The sequence below is a fragment of the Diabrotica virgifera genome, chromosome 7 (genome assembly GCF_917563875.1).
Source record: "Diabrotica virgifera virgifera chromosome 7, PGI_DIABVI_V3a".
In the NCBI taxonomy this organism is placed as follows: Eukaryota; Metazoa; Arthropoda; class Insecta; order Coleoptera; family Chrysomelidae; genus Diabrotica; species Diabrotica virgifera.
Genome location: NC_065449.1, coordinates 80,834,067 through 80,856,619, shown reverse-complemented (window position 1 = coordinate 80,856,619; position 22,553 = coordinate 80,834,067). Strand labels below are relative to the sequence as shown.

The window sequence follows — 22,553 nt, the reverse complement described above, 5'->3', positions numbered from 1 at the left end:
TATTAGCAAAAAATTAGCTCCAATATAAGGAGCCGATGGCATGGTAGCTAAGTCCTTCGCTATGTAAGATCACTGCTTGAACATCTTGAACATGCTTGATCACTAATTGAATAACATTTTTTGGAAGAATTTTTAAAAGATAAATTTTGAAAAATTAGTGGAGCATGCATTATAACCCTCTAGTGCCCTAGTCCGCCTCAAGGCGGACCGTAATAAAAGTTTCCAGGCTTACTATTTAAGTATTTTATAGCTGCAATACTCAAACCAGCCTCTGGACTAGATCGGATAATCATCCAGCTTTTAAAAGTTTGGGCGATCAGACAGATTTTTACCCTATAATTTTCAGTTTAGCGTGATATTTGGTAGTGGTACTAAAGAAACTCGGGCACTAGAAGGTTAATGCTATCGACTCGTTCAGGAGCTCATTTGATAGATATTTCTAAGTACTTTGACAAATGTTTAATAAGTTTTTGTTATAAATTGCATCATTGTCCAGTTATTTAAGCTTGTATACTTAGATTTGCCGAAAAAATATACATTCAATTAGCTATAACTCAATTTTAGTTAACATTAAAAGGTTTTCTAGTAAGGACTTTATTTCATTTTTTATTAGCTTCAATTTTGGTAATAATTTTTTTTGTAAAAACTTATAGTTTTTGAGTTATCTGTGAAAAATCGGTTAAGGACATGCATTTTTCTCACGAAAAATTAAAATCTTTGATCTTTAATAACTTAAAAAGTTTTGATATATTTTAATAACTTTATAGAACAAATTTTGATTAGCATTTGTCGCTCTATCGACTTTATCGACCGGTATTATTTTTAATAAAATAATTTTCACCCCCGAAAAGGGGTGGCATCCACCCCAGGGTAAAAGCGCAAGTTGGCACCACGTCACCTTTGTTCCTTGAGATATCCTCTAACGACTCACCAATTTTCTTACTATAAGTCGAGCATGCAACACATGAGGTATTTATGTTATCCATATACAACATTTCCATTAGGAGAAGATCCATAAAAAATGTTAACAAGCACACTGATATGAGAGGTCTATTGGGACCGTGCAAGTTCGGCAAAGCGACCTCTATTTCTACGCTATGTACTTTTATTCGCACTTTTAATTATATTGGCCAATTATATTAGTCCTGGTTGTTGGATAATTGTCAAGGCCATAGTCCAAAAAAATAATAAGAAGAAAAAATAAGATGCAGGTTATGTTATGCAAATTTAAACAATTGTATGTTGTAAATAAAATTAGTTATTAAAATGCAGTACTGCAAGCAAAATACAATTAATTAAATCTACCTTTATATAATAATTGCATATCATATCAATATTGTGGAGCAATATATAATTTTTCTGCTTCAATGACAGAAGGTATGAAATAAACGTCAATTTGACCAATTTCAATTGACAATATGAATTATTTAAGATAGCTGCAATATTTCTCCGCGACTCGCGCACGGTCGTTTCTCGTTTCCCTGCATTTTTAGTAAATAACTGTACTAATTTTAATGTGGTATCAACCCCTAAGTGATTTTTTACCGCTATTTCGCGATTTATTAGTTTTAAATTTAAAAAGTTTAAAATAAATAAATTTTATTCGCTACACTTATTTGAAAAATCAAGACCGGTGCTGCAACATCTATTTAAGCAAAGCCGGATCTGACCCCTTGCCCGAAAAAATGGCGCAAGGTCACAGAATCTTTGTCTTCTTCTTCTCCTTTAGTTTATTGACCTCCACCTACGTGGGTATTTGGCCAGCTCATCGTCGCGGAATAACGAAAAAATCCCTTATTTATTTACAATTTGGAGTTAGAACATTGTACAATTTTCTTCTTCTTCTTCTTTAGTTAACTGGCAATTTTGGTTGGTGTGGGACAAACATGACAAGATAAAAAAACTTCACGCTAGGTGCAACTGTCTATTAATACACAATCTTCTTTTTCTTCTTTGATTTAGTAGAAATTTTGAGTTGGCATGGGACAAATACAACAACTAAACTTTTTTTTCAACGACATTTAACTTTTTTCTCTCTTACCGACCTATCTCCTTGTCTTCATGTCTTTTAAAAACATTCGAAAGAATAATTAAAAATAGATTTGAACATTGGTTAGAACACGATGGTATACTTCCAAGATCCCAATAAGGTTTTCGCAAGTTAGTGCCCGTATTCATAGTCGGTACTCAAGTCTGAGTCGATGCTTAAGGTCGACCTTAAACAAATTCTTATACAAATTTGTATACAAATTTTTTCAAGGTCGACCTTAAGCATCGACTCATACTTGAGTACCGACTATGAATACGGGGCTTAGTCTACTCAAGATGCAACTGCAGCTCTAGTTACGTCAATTCAACTTAACTTTACAAGAAATAAGTCTACAGCAGCTGCGTTCCTTGACATTTCCGCTGCTTTTGATAATGTTAATTTAGACATTCTTTACAAAAAAATGTTGTATATTGGAATCCCTAATTCATTTACTCTCTTTTTAAAATCTTTATATTCCAACAGATTAACTTATTTAAAAATTAATAATGATGAATTTTCATATCCTCGACTAACTAATATTGGATTGCCACAGGGGAGTATTTTAAGCCCGATTTTATACATCCTGTACAACATAGATCTTTAAGTTAGTATACCCAACAATACAAAAATTCCTCAATATGCTGATGATGTTGTTTTATATACAGAAGGAAAATTGTTAAGTAGATGTGAGGATAATTTAAAAGTCGCATTAGAAATCGTAAATCAGTGCTACGAAGAAGTAGGATTATCAATTTCTGACACAAAAACTGAGGTGTGTTACTTTACAAAAAAGCGTAGAGTTCCACAAGGCAATCTTAACGTTGGAAAATTTAATTTTCCAATTAAAAGCTGTGTTAAGTATCTTGGTACCTATCTAAACAGGAAATTGTCTTGGAAAGATCACATTCATCATATTGTTAAAAAATCAGAAAACTCAATAAATATTTTAAGAGCTTTCTGTAAAACAAATTGGGGAGCAGACCCAAATATTGCTTTGATGTTTTACCGTAACATGATCAGACCCATTCTCGACTATAGCTGTCATTTATTTGGATCAGCGACCAATACACTTCTAAATAAACTTGAAATTCAAAAAAATAAATGCTTAAGATTATGCCTAGGTTATTTAAAATCCACTCCAGTCCAAATAATGGAAAATGAAGCAGTGGGACCTCCATTGCATTTACGCCGCCAATTTCTCAGTGATAAATTTACAACTCGAATTCTGTCCAAAAAATGTAAATACCTTCAAGATCTACATGAGCTATCCGTTTTAGACCTCACTCATAGGTACTGGAGAACTAAAAAATCTATACCTTTGGTAGAAAGTTATCTAAGTACGGTAAAGTAGAGTAAAGTTATCTATAAAAGCCAAATTCCGCCTTACTACAGTGCAATGACAAAAACATTATTTTCTAACAAGGTTAAAACATGTTATTTAAACTCACATTTACCGCCAAATATGTTTGATATACTTATTAGAGAAAAATGGTCAAATTTTCAGTACATATTTACCGATGGGTCAAAAGACGCAAATGGAACGGGCTGTGCAGTATTCCACGAAAATAAAAATTACCATCATCAATATAGCCTACCCATTGAATGCTCAATATACACAGCAGAAATGATAGCAGTAATGTTTGCTGTTCAGTATGTACTACTGAATCCAACTAGTAATTATGTTATATTTACTGACAGTAAAAGCGTGGTGGACAGATTAAGTAACATTCAAACAGTCAAACACATAAACCACATTGAATTGAATATACTTAAAACTCTGTTTGAAATTACACAATTAGGAGTAAATGTAACAATTGCTTGGATTAAGGGTCATTCGGGAATAAAAGGCAATGAAATAGTTGACAATTTTGCTAAATCAGCTTATGTAATCGGAGAAAAAATAAACAAAAATTTAATTCCAGCTTCAGATATTGATACTTTTAGCAGACAAAAACTTAAAATTAATTGGCAATTGCATTACAGAGAATGTAATACTGGCTCAAATTTTGCTCATTGTAACCCTAGGATATTCTCAAAAAGATGGTTTTACACAGAATATAACAGACATTTTATAAAGACCATTAATCGGCTGAGAGCCAATCATGCTCTTACGCCATATTACATGCATGGAATCGGCTTGTCAGATACTCCCAATTGTACTTGTGGCAAAATCGGAGATCTAACACATGTCATATTAGAATGTCATTTAAACATAAATAACATAAACGACCTTTATAAGGAATTAAAAGATTTAAAATGTTTTTCCCAATAAACCTTAATACTTTAATATTTACAAATGATATGGAAATTCTTCATCTCATTTATAAACATGTTAAATTATGTAAATACAAGTTGTAAACGTAATATAATAGGCATAATTTGTTAATGTGGTTTGAAAAAATTAAAAAAAGATAATATATAAAAAAACACATAATAAAATAATAACAAAAAAATAATAAATAAAAAAAAAGAAACAAAAATAAAAAAGAATAAAAAAAAAGAAGTAAAAAAAAGTGTTTCGCACAAATTAAAATATATATTAAAAAAACAGTAAAATAATTAAAAAAAAGCTACACAATGTACCAATGTATCTATAAAAATAATATTGTAGAATGTACTTATGTTTATAAGAAATTTATGACTATGAATCTGCAATCAATCACAAACAAGTCTGGCTAATTGGCTCTGCCAAAGCCATTTAAAAAAAAAAACTTTTTTCTCTCAGGGGCAACTGCCGACTACTACACAATCTTATTCTTCTACTTCTTTTTTAGTTCACTGGCAATTTTGAGTTGGCATGGGACAAATACAACAAAGACACAAACTTTTTGCTTTTAGGGTCAACTACCGACCATTACACAATCTTATTCTTCTACTTTTTTGAGTTTACTGGCAATTTTGAATTTGCATGGGACAAATACAACAAAGACACAAACTTTTGCACTGAGGAGCAACTATGCCGACCACTACACAATCTTATTCTTCTCCTTTTTTTGAGTTTACTGGCAATTTTGAGTTGGCAAGGGACAAATACAACAAAGACACAAACTTTTGCACTCAGGAGCAACTGCCGACCATTACACAATCTTATTCTTCTCCTTTTTTTGAGTTTGCTGGCAATTTTGAGTTGGCATGGGAAAATACAACAAAGACACAAACTTTTTTCTCAGGGGTAACTGCCGACCATTATACAATCTTATTCTTCTATGTCTTTTTTAGTTTATACACACACACACACATGCTCGTATCAACCCCAGCCCCGGGGAACATGTGTGTTCCAATGGAAAAGTGGAACCCACATGTCCGAAGATCAAACCGGTCACACCCCGTAATGGAGTGGTACCTATCTGACCCCCAAGCTATACCTCCACCCCTCCCCATCGAAGGACATACCGAATGGGGAGGCGTTGATCTTAATGTTACTTTGGATGCCCTGGGTAATGGGACATCCTTTGTATTACTTCATGTGGTTAAGCCACCTGGTTTTAGGGGTAGCTAGAAGAGCTTCTCTCCCTATTAATGACTAAGTTAATTTTTTACTTTACTTTGGACTTGTGTCCTAAAAAAAATGTGTTCCGAACATCAAGGCACCAATCTAAATCGGTGTCTTGCTGTCCAGACCGTGTGTGCTCGGTCACTCAGCCGGCGAATTGGCAAAATAAATTTTGTTCTCCTCGACGGCTGAGCGCCCGAAAGGTGTGGCCATCAAGCCCACGTCTGTCGGTACGTGACCTTGATGCTCACATTCCGCGGCTATGGTCCATTTGACCTACCTGAAGGGTACTTAGTGCCTGAAGGGCGACATTTGTGTTTCGATATTCTGTGGTTATCTCAATTTTTCATTCTTAAGGGTTTCCTCTATATCCAGCTAACTGCTGTCTAGGCCGTCTATGTACCGTTCTTTGGTTTTCGTCGTAGTTAGTCAATTCTCTAGGATGGTTTCTGATATTATTAAATATTTCATGTGCTCTTTCGTCTATCATTCTCAGGACTTTCTTTTGTTGCATATGTCCAAATACGTATCTTAATGGGACATATGTAGGTATATTCAGAGCTTCCCTGATCATGTGATTTTGGATGGTTTGTATTTTTTTCTTGTTGGTTTTACACGTGTGCCCCCATGCGGCTGAGGCGTATGTTAGTGTTGGCAAAATTATACAATTGGCCATCCTAATCTTTGTCTTAAATCTCAGTTTACTCTTTCGACCTATTAGCGATGACAGTTGACTCCTAAGGGCTTTAGCTTTGTTGACCGTTTGTTTTACGTGTTCTGTAAAGGTCAGCCTTTTGTCCAACATTACGCCTAGGTATTTGGCTTGATTTGACCATTCAATTTGGATATCAAATAGGGATAGTACCTCATTTGGTCTGCCTCTTCTTTTTTGGTACATAACGGCCTGTGATTTGTCAGGATTGACAGCTATTTTCCACTGCACACACCATTCTTGTAGTTCGTCAAGAGCTCTTTGTAGATGTCTTGTTGCAAAATCTGGGTGGGTACTGCTAAAAGCTATCGCTGTATCATCTGCGTATAGACTTAGCAACGATCTGGGTTCAGTTGGGATGTCTGCCGTATATATGGTATATAGATATGGCAACAACACTGCCCCCTGTGGCACACCAGCCTCCATAGTCCCAACTTCGGACAGGGTTGGCCCTATCCGAACTCTGAACCTCCTGTTGGCTAGGTATGACGAGAGAAGACACGTCATCGCCTCACTATAACCATATTGGTTCATTTTATACAGCAGGCCGTCGTGCCAGACCCTGTCAAATGCTTTACTGACGTCTAGAAAGGCGGCCGCTGTATATTTCTTTTCGTTGAACCCTTTCGTGATATATTCTGTTAACCTCTTCACTTGAAGTTCACACGAGTGCTCGGATCTGAATCCGAACTGTGCTTCAGGTATTGTTCCGATTGCTTCAGATTCTTCTTTTAGCCTAACTAATATGACCCGCTCTGCGATTTTGCTTAATGCTGATAATAAGCTTATCGGTCGATAATTCTGTGGAAATATACCATTTTTTCCTGGTTTTTCAATCATGATTACGTGAGCCTCTTTCCATCTGTCAGGAAAATGTCTTAGTCTTAAGATGTTGTTTATTAAATTTGTTATGTACACTATTGCTTTTCCTGGCAGATTTTTCAGAGCTCTGTTTGTAATCTTGTCCGGTCCTGGAGCTTTTTTAGCATTAGTACGCCTGATCAGCTGTCTGACCTCTTCAGGGGAGGTGTATGTAATACATATAATGCCCTTTCTTCTTTTTAGAATTCTACATCTTCGTTCGACTTCTTCTGTGAAGTCTAGATCTTCATCGGGATGATAGTTTTCCCTACATTCTCTTTCTAGCGTGTTTTTCATTACTTCCGCTTTGTCTTCTTCTGTGTACACAATTCCATTTTCACCGTGTAAAGGAGGGATTGGTTTTTTATCTTTTCTTAGTATTTTAGATAGCTTCCAGAACGCGGATTTATTTGGGTTTAGTTGCTGGATATAGTTGTCCCAGTTTTCATTTCGATGATCGTCTAATTGTTTTTTGACTTCCCTATTCAGTTCATTAGCAATTCTTTTGTCCTCTGGGTTTCTTGTTCTGTTGGCTCTTCTTCTTTTCCTGTTTTTCTCGTTTATCAGTTCTTTCAGCTCATTTCTGATTTCCCTGAATCTTCCTTTTGTTGTTGGAGTTTTTTCTTCTGTGGTGCTGGCCTCGATAGCGTTTTGTATCGTTTTTTTCTAGATGTTTAACGCATTCCTCTAGTTCTTCTTTTGTATTTATTGTTGGTATTGCACCAATAGTTTCACTTACTATTCTTTTGTAGTTTGGCCAATTTGTTCGTTTTTTCTTATAGGTTTGCAAGTTTATAGGCAATTTTGAGTTGGCATGGGAAAAATACAACAAAGACACAAACTTTTTCTCAGGGATAACTGCCGACCATTATCCAATCTTATTCTTCTATGTCTTTGTGAGTTGGCATGCGCATGAGATATGGGATAAATACAACAAATAAAAGACAGATCACAGAATCTGTCTGACAGCTAAACAATGTAAATTTATTAAAGTGAACCTTCGGGGTGTTTGGTGCCTATATGCACTCCGAGTAGAGTAGGCCCGATAGTAACTCGGATAGAGTACTCGTAAATATAAAGGTGATTTAGGGCCGTTTACACCGACTAGGCTAGCTTAAGATTAAGACCCTCTTAAAGTAAATATTTTTGTTTCACCCTATGTCAAACTCAATTTAAACATGATTTAAACCTCACTTAGGCCCGGTACTTTATGTCTCCGTTAACAGCCGGTTAGTAAACCGGGGTTTAATCGGGACAGAAATATATGCATAACATAGACATAAACGCAATTATACTTATTATTATATTCATAAATAATTATAATAATAATTATAATTCGATGGCTTAGTGTGAAAACCTCGTATCTCATTTTTTTTTCGAAAATGACATTTTGGTGGTTTTAGTTTGAAAACCTTGTATCTCACGATTTACAACTGTTAAAATAAATCCAAATATACTAGACTATTTTCTACAGCCGAAAAAAGAAACCACGTATATCAATTGCTCTCTTGATTTAGTGTGAATACCACGTATATTTATAACCAAGACTTTAGTATCTAATTTGGAGTATTTGTTTGAGAGATTCGACTTGGAAAAATGTTTTTTGTAAACAGTAAAAGGTAGTCCTGCGTACAGAAACATTTTATGAACCTTAAATCAAAAGATTTGTACTGTATCAACCTAGTATTTGGAGGTGTGCAATAAGCTATGAAAAATGAAAACCTTGTAAATAATAATAAACACAACCTCATTTAAGATGAAAAACACGTATATCAAGATATACGAGGTTATCATAGTTACTTGGGCAAAGGCTCTATGTACTGCAAGGATATTTACATGTTTTTCATAGTTAATATTTGTATTTCCAACTTAATAGCAACATTTAACACTTCTAGCTCTAGGCCAATATCAGATATTTGTCTCAATGTGCTCGAATTAAAAATATGTAGCAGTAATTTTTGTTTTTAGGCTATATTATGCAGAAAATAAGTTTTTTGCCTCTCCTGTAAAATTGTAATTTAATGAGATACGAGGTTTTCACACTAAGCCATCGAATTGCTTTTATTACAACGCAAGAGGCCCTATGAGGTACTTTTCTGTCCCGATTAAACCCCGGTTAGCTAACCGAGGTTTAACCGGGACATAAAGTACCGGCCCTTAATTTAAGTTTTCTTAAGCCGCCGAATTTGGCGGCTTAAATTAAGTGAGGTTTAAATCGAGTTTGACATACGGTGCAGCGAATATATTTACTTTAAACGGGCCTTAATCTTAAGCTAGCCTTAATATAGTCGGTGCAAACGGCCCTTAAGTTATACTGTACCACCCATATGATTTATCTGAACAGGTATGAAAATCAGAGACCACTGTAAAGAAGAAAGTGACATGTAAATTGTCATTCATTCGTTGACAACTATTGACAGTGACAGTTAATTACTAACGATCTTTTTTAATTTAAAGTTTGAAAGTTTGTGTTGTATTGTTTTTAAAAAAGATCTGTAAATTGTTAGGTATTTTTCACATTTTATCTTACGAGTGTACTGTTCTTCGAGCTTTTCATAATAAACGAACATAAAGCGAATTTAAAAGTAAGCCAAGGTAGGTACAATTTAATTTACTTGCACGTTTTTTTTTTCAAATTTTACTGCTTACTTTTTTCAAACCTATTTTAATTAATTATTTCTATTTTTTGATAATTATATCAGTTTGGTGTTGGTATTTGTTGGAAGTAAGTTTTTTTCTTTTGATCAAAGTAAGTATGTATGTTTTTGTATTTTACTTGTATTAAAGTTACCTACGTCTATTTCGCAACCACAGTAATTCCTTTTTGTTGTGGTTCTTTCCAAAATTTCAATCTCCAGTTCTAGTATGTCTCCATTTTTTGAAAATCACCTAATTCATAATTTCAATACCTATTATTAGGATATTTTAGTAGCAATCTGATTCTCGAAGCGTGAACATATACCCTCATTCAAAGCGCTAGAGAACTTTCTTATCGTAAAACTACCCAATTCACTATTAATTATCTTATCAGCATCAAAAAATTGTTTAAGTGAAAAGTAACAAAAACTAAGTGATTAGTGAAACAAACAAAAGAAATATGTTCCCTTTGGGGAACTTATTAGAATTTGATAATAATGCCAACTTATCAACATATGAATACTATACAGGATGTCCCAACAATAAATAACCAGGACCAGTCAAGCCCAACAGCAGTAAAGCCGCAAGTACCATTTATGTATTTTAATCGAACACCATGTAACCAGATAACAAATCAAATGTCATGCCCAAACCAAATACCTATTCCAACCCAAATAGCTATACCAGACCAAGTACAATTTCCTAGGCAAACAACTACACAAAACACTCATTACCCTATTCAGTCACAATACACAACAGTATCCACAAACCCTCAATGCTCACTCTCATCACAAAACACCAATAACTACACATAGCGATAGTGACATAGAACTTAACGAAACAGAAAACCAAAATAAACATTCTTGGCAAGAAGTTCGTAAGAGAAAAAGTGTGAAAAGACAAACAACTTCAGAAATTCCCAACCAAATCCAAACACAAAACAGATTTGATTCCCTCTCAAAAGAAAATCTAGATGAACAAACAGACAATTTATCAAATACACAAAACACAAACATTTATTACCAAAAAAGACCCAGCTCCTCCATCAATCACTACAACTGCAGCAGAAACCTATTTTCTACACCAAAACCATTTCAAATAATACAGTAAAAATTAACCCTACAAACTCAAACACCTACAGGAAACTCATTCAGCAGAGAGGGCCTATAGAGTTGCTATAAGAGGATTACACCATTTGATACCCACAGGAGATATCTGGTATGAATTAAATAATAAGGGTTTTAAAGTTCTCAATATAATTAATATTGTCCTGAAGCTATTTTCTTGTGGCATTTTTGTACTTAAAATTAATGTTAGACATAGAGCTAGCAAAGAACCAGCCTTTATTCTTTGTCGATAGTCCTACAAAACTGCAAAATAACAGTAGAACCACCTAGAATAAAAAATACAATAATACAATGCACAAGGTGTCAAAAATACAGGCACTCAAAAAGTTACTGCCTGAGCCCATTCACCTGTGTTAAATGCGGTGGATCACATGACATAAAAACCTGCAAATAAGCACGCGACACACCAGCAACATGTGCCTTATGTAATGGCAGTCATCCAGCAAACTATAAAGGATGTGCTATACAGTAAGAGCCACCATACTAGATACGTGGGTAGGTACCTAATTGCTATGCTTATGGTCTAATTCGGTCCGTTCTCAGATGTGACTTTCATCCCTGTCATGTTACTGACAAGAAACTATTCATAATAATTGTTTTTCGATACAAAAAATACATTAGTTACAGTAGAACCTCGATTATCCGTCAGGGCACAGGACCAAGGGTATGACGGATAATCGAAAAGACGGTTAACAGAACATTAAAAAAAGTTTAAAATTGATATCACAACTCTCAAATTGTATTTGTATGTTTTGTTTGATAATATAAGAGGAATTTGTGTTCGTGTTATTTTTAAATGTGGTTTAAAATATTCTGAAATCTTTGTTTGTTTAACTGATGCTTCACATTTTGCAAGGGCTGAATTTCTTAACCTGCGTAAGATCATGCAATCTACCTTATTGGATTCTTCTTGTCGAGAATACCACTCGATGAATGGTTGTATGTGCGATGCAGCTTCTCTAGCTTCTTTAGGCAAATCTTTGTCAGTTGCAAAAGCTTCATCGACAACGCCACTGTCAAATTCCAAGTTTGTGTCAGCTTCTAAACCTGTTTCGTCAGCCTCTGTTTTGCAATTTCAACGATTTCATCATCCGTCAGCAATCGATAGCCGTTTGCTTTCTCGTCACAAATTAACCATTGGTTTATGTCATCTTTAGGCAATGAAAACAAAACAGTTGATTCAGCCATAACTTCATTTGTTACCGCAACCACACTGTACATTTCAGCGAATTTCGTTTGGCTTATCGCAATGCTAAAAAAAAATTAATTGACGACTCAATTTTTTGCTTATGTACTCAATACAACTTATGTACGGACCCTGACGGTTAACAGAGGTGACGGTTAATGGAGAGATGGATAATCGAGGTTCCACTGTAATAGTATTATTACTCTGTTTTAAAATAACTTTATTCAAACACCAAGAATATTACAATACTTTAAGGCTATGGGAACATAATTCGCAAATATTTTACGGCTATCCCTACCTTTTCTGTCTTTACATGGCAAATTACGTGTAGTAAAATTCACACTGGTATGGATATGTACATATTACTAGAATGTCATTCTACTTGACAATGTCATAACTAGCTTAAAGAGATGGCTTTTGAATGTTCTTGGATAACTGTTATTTTTTGTATAATTGCAAATTATTAATTCAGTTAATAAATGTGATAATTTTTTCACTAGTTATGTATCCAGTGATTGTAATAATTTATATGTACCTACAACAAAAACTAATACTCAATCGAGAAAAGATGAAAAGTGTTAAAGTGATTTTTTAATAATATATTGTTACTATAGAACGCTTAAAATTTTGAACATCTTTAACAACAAAATACTTGGATCACAGAATATATCTTTATGTATTCTCTGCTTCTATCTTCCATAAATAATACACAATAAATAACTTTTTATAAAGTTCACCTCTTAAATCAATTATTTATCAAATACACTATATATCAATATTATTTAATCAACAACTAAAAATATTCCCGATTCATGTCAAATAATTATTTAAAATTGTCACTGATTGTCAGTGTCTGACTGACAATATTCTATTCGACTAAGTGCGTTGTATGACAAAGATAGATTTTGAAAATATTACCACAGACATTGTGTTCATTTTTTTCGAATCCTGAAAAAACCAATAAATATTTTTGAAACATCTAAACGCAGAATGAAAGAATAAATTATTACCGAGGGCCGAAAGTCCCTTAGAATAAATAAAAAGTTTATTTTGGATGAGATATTTGAAATTAAAAATAACACTAAATTTTCTCTTAGTTTTTCACCCCTGTAACTTATTAAAATAAACATTATAGAAGTTCTCATTATTTTTACTAGACTGCGTTCAGAATGCAAAAAAGTTCGGGAGGTTTGTTGGTCTCAGTATATCTCATTGATGGATATAGAATTCAAATCAAATCCTAGATACTTTTGGAGGTACATAAAGGACTTAAAGACCAACCATTCTCTTCCCCAAACAATAATATACGGCGAGGATAGAGCAAATGATGGGCAAGAGATTGTTGATTTGTTCAAAAAGTACTTCTAAACAGTGTACACCCCAAGTAACCCAGAGAACAAACTAGACCTTGGTACACCCACAAATATTTACCAAAACTATAAGTTTTCGGGTATTTCTACAAAAGAAATATATGAAAAAATATCTCTTTTACCTAGTAAAAATACCCTTGGTCCCGACGGTGTAAGTAGCCTGTTAAAATATTGTGTATGTACCCTTGTGGTTCCACTAAGTTTATTATTTAATAAGTCTTTAAGATCCTCAATTTTTCCTGAAAAATGGAAGGATAGTTTTATCACGCCCATCTTTAAAAGTGGGAACAAAAACGATGTTACGAACTACAGGAGTGTATGCATTCAATCATCACTTCCAAAATTGTTTGACAGTATTATCAGCGACCAATTAAACTGGATGTGTCGTGGGCTAATAAATAAGAATCAGCATGGCTTCTGTTCAGGTCGTTCAACTCTAACTAATCTGTTACCGTATCAATCAAAAATAATTAAAGCTATGGAAGAATTCAAGCAAGTTGATGCAGTTTACACAGATTTTTCAAAGGCTTTCGATCAAGTAGACCATAATATGTTTCTCAGGAGATTATTTGATATAGGGTTTGATGTTACGGCTGTAGGTTGGATCAAAAGTTTATTGTCAGAGCGTAGACAGATGGTCAAAATAGGTGCTTTTAAATCGGATGCAATATGTGTAACTTCTGGTGTTCCCCAAGGGGGGCACTGTTCCCCAATGTTTTTCAATCTGTTTGTGGACTCAATTTTTGATTGTTTTGAAAACAGTGAAGGTCTCGCTTTTGCTGATGATTTCAAAGCCTACAGAATAATGAATTGCCAAACTGATCAACAACTGCTGCAGGACGATCTTGACAGATTAACGCGGTGGTGTCACATTAATAAATTAAACCTAAATATATCAAAATGTTGTCTAATTAGTTTTTTTAAGGGTTCCAGAAAATATGACACTTCTTACGAACTGTGTGGGCAACCATTAAAAACTGTATCAAAAATAAAAGACTTGAGAGTAATTTTCGACAAAAATTTAACATTTGTCGATCATATTAACTCTGTCACAATACAGTCATCCAAAATGTTGGGTTTCATCGTGAGAAATTGTAGACATTTTTCTGTTGACACTGTCAGAAGCCTTTACTCTTCATTAGTCAGATCTAAACTTGAGTATGGATCAGTGGTGTGGTCTCCTTACCAAGCTGTCCATAAATATACTGTAGAAAAGGTTCAGCATAAGTTTCTACGATTTTGTGGATTCAAATTATATATTGGGATCTCTGATCATAATTATTCAATTCTGGAAAAACAACTGAATTTGAAAACACTTTCAGAAAGGAGAATCTGTGCTGGATTAAATTTTTTGCATAAAATTGTTACAGGGAAAATTGATAGTGCTGAATTGTTGGAGTCGGTTAACATTGAGATTGTCACACGAAATAGGAGACATAACTACTCTTCTTTTCATATACCCTATCATCGAACAAATTATGGTATGAATTTGCCTATAGAAAGATACTCGAGATATGTTAACCAACTTCATGTGGAAATATTTGATATGTCTGAGAGTGGGTTCAGGGCTCAATTTAATAGAATCAATTTCATAGAATAATTAATACTTTAGTTTAGTGTAAAACTTTAATTATAAATTTAGGGTTGTAATGTTAATTGTTGGTTGTTTGAACATTGTTGCAGGTTGAATTATTTTTGTTGTTTTTTGATTATATTTTTTTCTCAATCTATTACATACATCTTACATTTTACTATTTGTTAATTGTAACTGTTAATGGGGTTTTCCCGTAATATTAATAAATAAATAAATAAATAAATAAATAAGTTCTCAGGGACTTTCGGCACTCGCTAATAATGTAGTCTTTCATTCTGCGTTTAAATTTTTAAAAAGTACTTATTAGTTTTCTCAGGATTCGAAAAAAATGAATCCCCATTTGAATAGCATTGCAGCCGAAAAAACGTACCGATCCTCTTAAAACTTTTACAACTTTAACAAAATGACAGCTCTAAACGTCAAAATCATATCAGCTGTATTTAATACAGCTGATCTATTATTTTTTAACTTTCTACGTTAATATTCAGTTTTTATACATTTTCTGACATTCTGAATGTCACTAGACATAAAAATAAACATTGCAACAAGTTAATAGTCCTGTCGCCAGGGGGGGTACAACGGCCTCCTGTATTCAGATGGACTTACCCAAGTTTTTTTTATGTATTTTGACCTGTAGAACACGAATTTTTTGGGTAACAGTTGATCCGGATGTCGATAAGATTGTTATAAACCAAGAAGTTGAGGAATCACATAACAGCGATTTCTCGCAAAACAAAACATTTTTTTGTATTTTTTGGGCCATTCTAACCAAAAAATGTTCCTACAAATTTTTTCGTAGGATGCATAGTTTTCGAGATAAACGCGGTTGAACTTTCAAAAAATCGAAAAATTGCAATTTTTGAACCCGAATAACTTTTGATTAAAAAATAAAATAGCAATTCTGCTTACCGCATTTGAAAGTTCAAGTCAAATTATATCGGTTTTAATTATTTGTATTGCTAAAAATTTATTATTTTATTGGTAAAAAAAGCTACAAACACCTAGTGTTTGAGTGATGTTTTCAATGATTTCTCATTTAAAATCGAACGAGTAGGTAGAATAGGTAAAAGTGCAAACGGGTCTATTTCTACGTAGCATGCATTAAAACGCATGTATTAGGCACGGGAAACACTATGTGTTTATACCTTTTTTTAACAATCAAAAAATAAATTTTTAGCAATACAAATATTCAAAACAGATATAATTTGACTCAAACTTTTAAAGGCGGTAAGCAGAATTGCTATTTTATTTTTTATTCAAAGGTTATTCGGGTTCAAAAATTGCAATTTTTCGATTTTTTGAAAGTTCAACCGCGTTTATCTCGAAAACTATGCATCCTACGAAAAAATTTGTAGGAACATTTTTTGGTTAGAATGGCCCAAAAAATACAAAAAAATGTTTTGTTTTGCGAGAAATCGCTGTTATGTAATTCCTCAACTTCTTTGTTTATAACAATCTTATCGACATCCGGATCAACTGTTACCCAAAAAATTCGTGTTCTACGGGCCAAAATACATAAAAAAAACTTGGGTAAGTCCATCTGAATTAAGAAGGCCGTTGTACCCCCCCTGGCGACAGGACTATAAGGGTCCAGGACAGTAATAGCTCAATGTTCCTATGTGTCTAGTATTTTGGCGCTTACTGTATATAAAGAACTAGTAAATTCGAAAAACAAAAATATAACAAGCAGCATTCCTATACCTAGAGTTGCTAGCCTAAATACCTAAATAATAATAACACTAATGCTCACCACATACATCAATCACATGTAACTTAAATATTCTCAAGTTGCAGAAACTAATACTTCTTCACAAGACAACAACAATAATTCAGACCTTTCAAAAAACTTACAGAATTTCTCAACGAATTTAAAAATATGTTTCCACAATTGATAAACCAAAACAGCATGATACTAAGCATGCTTACAACAGTGATAAATACACTCACCGATACACAAAAAACGGGCTTTGCCAAAAAATGGGTCATTTTTAATGTCTTGTATTTAGTAAACCTGATGTCTGATTTAAGTAATTTTTTTAATATGTTATAGCCTTATTCTTTAACAATATCGCTGTAATAATATTGTTGCTAGAGAGGTACATTGTCATTGTATACAGGGTGTACGAATCAAACTGTGTTTTTCTCTCAAATTCTGGAACATCCTGTGGAATGTTCTAGCTTTTATAAAATACTGAAATTAAAACCCAACTATAGCCTCAGGTTTTCTTAACATTCTGTTATTTGATTCATTCACTTATGTTGGATAATGAAAAAGGTAGGTACTTTAACAACTACCCCTGTTTTTCGTCAATACAGGGTGTTTTTAAATAAGTACGGCAAACTTTAAGGGGTAATTCTGCATGATAAAATAATGACAGTTTGCTTTATAAACGTATGCTCGCAAATGCTTCGTTTCCGAGATAGGGGGTGTTGAAATTGTTCTTACAAACTGACGATTTATTTATTGCTCTAAAACGGCTTGTGATATGCAAATGAAATTTGGTAGATTTTAAGAGGTAGTTATTGCGCATATGCACGCCAATGGTGAATATATAATTCTTAATTATATGCCAAAAATGGGCAATAACTGCCTCTTAAAATCTACCTTTCAACAACCCTTATCTCGGAAACGAAGCATTTGCGGGCATACGTTTATAAAGCAAACTGACATTATTTTATCATGCAGAATTACCCCTTAAAGTTTGCCGTACTTATTCAAAAACACCCTGTATTGACGAAAAACAGGGGTAGTCGTTAAAGTGCCTAACTTTTTTATTATCCAACATAAGCGAATGAATCAAAAAACAGAATGTTAAGAAAGCCTGAGGCTATAGTTGGGTTTTAATTTCAGTATTTTATAAAAGCTAGAACATTCCACAGGGTGTTCCAAAGTTTGAGAAAAAAACACAGTTCGATTCGTACACCCTGTATACAATGACAATGTACCTGTCTAGCAACAATATTATTACAGCGATATTGTTAAAGAATAAGTCGGCGCACACAGTGGAGGCGGTTTCCGCTTACGGTTAAACCGCGCGGACCCGCTTTTAAACGTTTTCAAAAAGAATGCACGTCTTTAAATGTACACGAACATAGTAAAAGCAGGTCCGCGCGGGCCAACCGCTTTAACCCGCCTGACCGCTTTTACTAGAATGAGAATTTAGTTTTTTCCGCGCGGTTTTAATGTTTACTCGAATGAGAATTTAGTTTATTCCCTCTTTTATAATAAGAATTAATAGTTTTCCATGGATTAATTTTATAAATTGTACATTATAATAAACAAAAGTAATAAAGTCAATCTTATTTAGACCATAATTTTGTGTGACTTAGGTATTTCTAAAATCATTCCAGTATTAACTAGCTATTAGCTAAATAAGTACTTGAAAAATAAATTTACAACAAAACTACTTACCTCAATGTTATAACAAGCCTTTGTTCCGGAAGGATAACCTGCTTATGTAAATTACACCAGTTTTTAATTAAACGATACTCCTTCTTCTTCTTAAAGTGCCTATCCATTCCGGATGTTGGCGATCATCATGGCTATCTTGACTTTGTTTACCGCAGCGCGGAACAGTTCAGTGGTAGTGGTGTTATACCACTTTCGTAAATTTTGAAGCCAGGAAAGGCGTCTTCTTCCCGGTCCTCTTTTACCATTTACCTTCGCTTGGAGAATCAGTTGGAGAAGGCCGTAACGTTCTTGATTTCTCATTACATGTCCTAGATATTCTAAATTTTTTGTTTTGATGGTTATGAGAATTTCACACTCTTTCTCCATTCTACGCAGGAATTCCACATTAGTAATTCGGTCAATCCAGGATATACGTAAGATGCGCCGATTCATTGATGCAACAGTTAGTGTCCACGCTTCCATTCCGTAAAGCAGAACTGTGAATATGTAGCATTTCAACAGACGGTATTTTGTTTTTAATGATATGTCTCGACTGTTGAAAATGGGTCTCATTCTAACGTATGCTGCTTTCGCTTTTATTATTCGCTGTTTAATTTCTGTTGAGTAGTCCCATTGGTTATTTAAATTCGTACCCAGATATGTATATTGCTCAACTCCTTCGATATTCTGTTGGTTGACTAAGTTGAGCGTTTAATATTGGTTTTAACGATACTCCACTTTCTCCAAAATATATTTAAAAGTCTCTTGAGTCATTCTCATATACTGGAAGAATCGTTTAATTTTTGAAATAGATGATGATATTCTTGATAAATTAATCTTTCTCGATTAATAGGATGTACATCAACTCTCTTTCTTTTCAGTTTAGTCAAAACAGAATCTAAAGCAATTATATCGTCATCGGAAGACGACATTTTGCTGCAAGTAGTAGACGCAACTGCCAAATTTGAATGATATCTCTCGCTTTTACCCGTCTTCACTGTGTTACCATACACGCGCGCGAGAACCGCGCGGTTTGCCCGTAAGCAGGAACCCGCTTCCACTATGTGTGCCGCCTAAGGCTATATTAAAAAAATTACTCAAATCGGACATCAGGTTTAGGAAATACAAGACATTTAAAATGACCCATTTTTTGGGGTGCCCGTTTTTTGTGCCGGTGAGTTTAGAATGTCATAATGGCTAATTCACTTAGGATAGCAGAGTGGAACGCAAATGGTCTAACAAACCATGTGCAAGAAATTATACCATTTCTAAAATTAAACAAAATAGACATCCTACTTATCTCTGAGAGTCACACAACTGGGAGGTCTTTTATAAAAATTCTACACTACTCTGTCTATTATGCAAACCATTCAGATGGAACAGCCCATGCTGGTTCAGGTATAATAATTCGTACAGCTATAAAACACTACGAACTTGCTCCATATATCACCAACAAAATTCAAAGTACTATTATAAAAGTACATGCGCTCACCAATCCATTAACAATAGCTTCTATCTACAGCCCACCACGCCACACCATCAATCTGGAGGAATACAGAGAGTTTTTTGAACAACTTGGCTCACATTTCCTAGTGGCAGGGGACTGGAATGCAAAACATACAACCTAGGAAGCAAGACTGATATCTTCAAAAGGCAGAAACCTATTAAAGATCATACAAGATAATAACCTGAAATACCTAACAACTGGTACCCCCACATATTGACCCACTGATAACAAAATTTCTCATCTGTTAGACTTCGCTGTAACTAAGGGAATACCTTAAATACACAGTGACATCACCCCCAGTTTTGATCTACATTTGGACCACAGTCCCATCTTGATTACATTAAGTAATAATATAATTTGGAAAACTCTTGCACTAAGGCTATGTTCCAGTAACACGAATTGGGTTCAATTCAAAGAAGAAATCAATGAAAAAAATATCTCTAGACATTCGTCTCAAACACAAAAACAATATTGAAGAAGCTGTAAAATATCTAATGGAACAAATACAACAGGCCGCTTGGAAAGCTACTCCTGTAAAGGAAAAAACCATTGATGAAAGTTATAGTATACCTCTCCACATCAGAATATTAGTAGAAGAGAGAAGAAGAGCCCGTTGCAAATGGCAAAGAACAAGAAAAGCGATAGATATAACAAATCTAAACAGGCTCACACACAGACTTCATTTGGCCAAACAGCCAAAAACGAATCCTTTGAAAGATATGTCACAAACCTTTCTCTTGACGACAACTCTCTTTCTAAAGCCACAAAGGAATTCAAAAAACCGATAGTAATGAAATCACCAATTAGGAAAAATGACGGAACCTGGGCTTGATCAAATATAGAAAAATCCAACAGATTGCAGAACATCTATCAACCGTCTGCTCCACCCCACAGGTCAACGATATTAACGAGGAGAAAATTAGAGACTTCCTTAATGCACCCTGTGAGTTATCAGTACCACTAAAATACTTCTCACCAAACGAAGTCTGTAACAAAATCAACCTGCTTAACCCTCATAAAGCTCCAGGATTTGACCTTATAACTGGCGAAATCTTAAAAAATCTCCCAAGGAAAGGTGTTGTCTTAATAACCATTATTTTTAATAGCCTCCTGAGGCTATGCTATTATCGAGTGCAATGGAAGTATGCACAAATTATAAGGATACCTAAACCTGGTAAACCTCTAACTGAAACCAGTTTGTACAGACCAATAAGTCTCCTTCGGACTTTATCAAAAGTCTTCGAAAGTTTAATCTTTAACAGAATAGAAACAACAATACCTATAGAAAACCTGATCCCAGATCCTCAGTTTGGTTTTCGCTCAAATCACTCAACCATACAACTGTGCCATAGATTAGTCAACAAAATAAAAGAGAGCCTAGAAGGGAAACAAATCTGTCTACCAGCATTTCTCGATATACAGCACACATTTGATAGAGTGTGGCACGAGGGTCTTCTCTTCAAAATAAAAACTCAGCTAACTGACCAAATCTATCTCCTCCTTAAATCATACTTGTCCGACAGATACTTCCAAGTTAAATATGAAGGTATTCTATCCAACTACCACCAAATAAAATCCGGAGTACCTCAAGGCAATGTACCTACATGGCCCATTCCTTTACCAAATCTTCACTGCTGATATTCCTATTAGCGAAAATACACTAATGGCAACATTTGCGGATGACACTGGTATACTAGCAGCAGACATCAACGAAATATTAGCATTTAACAAATTGCAAAATCATCTCAATGAACTAGAAGGCTGGCTTCGATGCTGGAAAATAAACACCAACACAAACAAATCTTGTCAAATAAATTTCACAAATCGAAGAATTAGATCCACAACTACACCTAAATAATTCACCTATGCCAATAAAAGCAGAAGTAAAGTACCTGGGCCTTCATCTAGATGAAAAACTTACTTGGAAATCACATATTGCAGCCAAACGGCGACACCTTGACCTAAAAGTTAAAAATATGAGCTGGATAATCAACAGAAAATCACAACTTTCATTAGAAAACAAACTGACCATCTATAAAACAATACTCAAACCAGTGTGGACATACGTAATCGAGCTGTGGGGCTGTAGGAAACCATCCAACACCAAAATACTACAGACATTCCAGTCACGTATGTTAGCTAAAGCCCCATGATACGTGTCAAACCAAACCTTTCATGCAGACCTCAATATTCCCTTCATCAATGATGTGATTGCTGACCACTCCAGAAGATACATGAATTGCAGCGCAGACCATCAAAACCATCTCATAGACGAATTATTCAACCCTCCAATGATTCACATACGCCTAAAAAGACTTTGGCCAGAAGACCTAGCTGCTAGGTAAATTCCAGAGAGTCGTCAATGGACGACACCTGCCACAAGCCAAGAACCTACATCATAATACTTACTTATTACTTTATTGAAGTAGATTGTAAATTAGCAATGAATAAATAAATAAATAAACCTAGGTTATTGGGTATTCTACATGTAACCCATCTACCAAGAGAAATGTATAGAGGAATTAGAGATGCAATCTTACAAAAATCTCTGGTATTGCCTTGTTATATATTAGATCTATATGCAGATTGAAGGACATATTTCTCTGAAAAACCCCATACCTAGTTCCCTCAATAAAAATATCCTTT

General features: G+C 34.4%; 1 protein-coding gene across 1 annotated transcript in view; it reads left to right on the top strand.

Annotated features, from left to right (window-relative positions):
* The first annotated feature begins 9,526 nt into the window (after positions 1 to 9,526).
* Positions 9,527 to 22,553, top strand: part of LOC126888190 (protein Spindly-like) — an 86,431-nt gene continuing 73,404 nt past the window's right edge. The window contains exon 1 of the mRNA XM_050656243.1: positions 9,527 to 9,690. The gene's annotated coding sequence lies outside the window, so the exon portion shown is untranslated. The remainder of the gene's footprint in view (positions 9,691 to 22,553) is intronic.